A 2,708-nucleotide genomic window follows, 5' to 3' on the forward strand; every position below is an offset into this window, starting at 1 on the left:
CATCCTCCCTCCTCTTCGCGGACTCCACTGGCTGGTAACTAAACGGTTGGTGGTTGAAACCTACCAGTGGCTCTGAGGGAGAAAAGACCTTCTCCTGTAAAGATAATTTGAAATTTTTGATCGTTTTATTGATTTAGAAAGGAGTGAAAAGACTTCTATTAGTTACGCATTGTCTTTGTGTTTTTATCTTGTGTCTCAACCCATTTTAACCTGAAGCGATCATGATATAACATTCGTTAGCTCTTTGAGATACAAACAAATACAGACTACAAGCACCCCAGTGTTTATCCTATGGAAAAAGAGCAAGTTGCTTCCAATAGAAAGTTGATTTTTACTGTCAGTAAAAACTCAATAACTACCTGACATGCTTTCACTGAGGGCTTATATGCAAAAGAATGCCAGTGCTGCCCCAACTGGGCTTCTTATCTATTCACTGGAAGATGGCAACAGGCTTTTTTTTTTTTTAAGTTATCAAGACCCATTTCCTATTTCAACAATGGCCCACAGGGACTGCTGGAAATGTAATGGCCTATTTGATTTTATAGCATGAGGCAAACCACCATTAAATGGGAATCAATCAATTACTGACTCAAAAAAAGCAACTGCTTAAAGGTTTTATAAGCTCCCAAATCACAATAACTTTTCAAATTATTATATAATGTTGCCTCTTTTTTGCAGATCCCAAGTGGCCTAACTTCTGTTTACCTAGAGCTATAAAATTTGGTAATAAAGGGAGAGATGGAACCTGAGCTTTACTGAGTAGGTTCTGTCAGAAACAGAGGCAATTTACAAAGGTGTCTAGAAAGAAATAAGTCTTGAAAGATTCACGAATCTCAGTGTAGGCCATATCTCTGCCCGTGGCTAATACAACAGAAAGCACGGCAGTGGACACTTAACAGACATGCCACCTGCCTGGCGTTCCACATCCAGCTCAGCTGCAGCACATTTTGGGGGCCATCGTTTTAAAGAAATCTAACTGACCTTTACAAATTTCTCCCCACCCTGCCCAGCCTTACCTGGAGAAGAGATTCTTTAGAGCTGGAAACCAAGCTGCCTTAATGAGAAAGTCCTAAGTGTGCTTTCCTTCTTTCCCTTTCTTCTGAGTTTAGCTGCAGTGGTTTTCTGTCACTTTTCTCTTTCACTGGAAATTTGGGCTTTTATCTTACTCTTCCAATGTCCCAGGGCTTTCCAGATTTTCTTCTGAGCTCAGATGACTAAAAATAGACACAAAAGAGCCAGCTCAGCAAAGAAATCAGTTAACAGGAAACTGAAAGTACACAGTGAAAGGCGGTGACTCAACAACCATGAAAGGAATTGTGGGAACCCAGGGCGTGGGTTAGTACATGGTTTTGACACTATTTCTCAGCTGTTATGCTTATTGCTGTTAGTTGCCTTCGAGTCTGTTCTCAAACTGATCCATAGGGTTTTCAAGGCCGTGACCTTTCAGAAGCAGTTCATCAGGCCCGTCTTCCAAGCTGCCTCTGGGTGGGTTCCAACTGCCAACCTTCTGTCTAGTAGTTGATTGTTTAATTGTTTGCGCTACCCAGGGACTCCATGTCTCAACTAGCACCTTCAAATTTTAATACTGGAAGAGAGCTTAGAGGCTGTTTGCAATTAAAAACAAAAGTCCATTGGATTGTTTTAAACATAATGACGTTTTTTCAGGTTTGGGGGTCAGTTGGAGAAAACTGGATGAGAAAGCCTCATATAATATTCTTCTAGATCCAGTTTCCTGGAAGATTAGACCAATTCACAATGGACCTACTTAACCATGTATAATGAGGGCTGTAAGTGTCCCAAGGGAATGGCCGTGTCTTATACATTTATGAATCCCCAGCCCTAGCCCAGGTCTTGGCACTGAGCGCTTAACAAATAAAATAACAAGGATAGCTCGTATTTATGGCACACTTAACTCAAGCTAGTGATAATTCCTCTGTGTAGATTATCTCATCTAATTCTCATCACAAATACTTTCAACACAATGTTACAGAGAGATAAGATCACAGAGCTACCAGGTAAGATTTGAAACCAAGCAGTCTTGCTTCAGAACCTACGCTATCAACCACTTCACTAAAATTCCTGTTTTTGCTGAGTAAACAATAAAATGTTTCCTATTTATTTATTGCTCTCTAAGGCTGGACTTTTTACATATCTCACTTAAACCTCGAGATAATCCTACACCACTGGGGTATTTATTATGCCCGTTGTTGAAAGAGAAAGGAGTCAGAGAGAAGTTTGGTAATATGTCCAATGCCGTTGAGCTGCACCAAGTTAGCAAGGCATTGCATGGGGTTTAAACTTTAAAATCCATTTGAAATAAGTACCCTACGCCTTGGCCATTTCACTCCTCAGGATATTTCTGACAGAGGCATATGCACACATGCACCAGGGCCTTGTGTGGAATGATCCTATCAACAATATTTCTCATACCTCCACCCCGAAAATGACCCAAATGTCCAACCACAACAGAGCAGGTAAGTAAATTGTGGGGCATTTGTTTAATGGGATGCTTTATAACAATGAAAATGACCAAACTACAGCTATACCCAACCACATGAATGACTCTTCCAAATGTATTGTTGAGCAAATGGAGCTGGACACAATAGAATATATACTGTTTGACACACATGGGGTCACCATGATTTGGAGTGGACTCAGTGACAATTGGTTTTGTTTTTATAAGCTGGAAAGTGTTCATTTTCCCATTT

The 2,708-nt window shown here is 40.4% G+C and overlaps 1 long non-coding RNA gene across 1 annotated transcript in view; it reads right to left on the bottom strand.

Annotated features, from left to right (window-relative positions):
- LOC104846006 (uncharacterized) overlaps positions 1-2,071 on the bottom strand; it is a 40,417-nt gene extending 38,346 nt beyond the window's left edge. Inside the window, exon 1 of the long non-coding RNA XR_010321441.1 lies at positions 1,017-2,071. This is a non-coding gene — a long non-coding RNA (uncharacterized LOC104846006). The remainder of the gene's footprint in view (positions 1-1,016) is intronic.
- Positions 2,072-2,708: the final 637 nt, after the last annotated feature.

Source organism: Loxodonta africana, chromosome 3 (genome assembly GCF_030014295.1).
Source record: "Loxodonta africana isolate mLoxAfr1 chromosome 3, mLoxAfr1.hap2, whole genome shotgun sequence".
Lineage (NCBI taxonomy): Eukaryota > Metazoa > Chordata > Mammalia > Proboscidea > Elephantidae > Loxodonta > Loxodonta africana.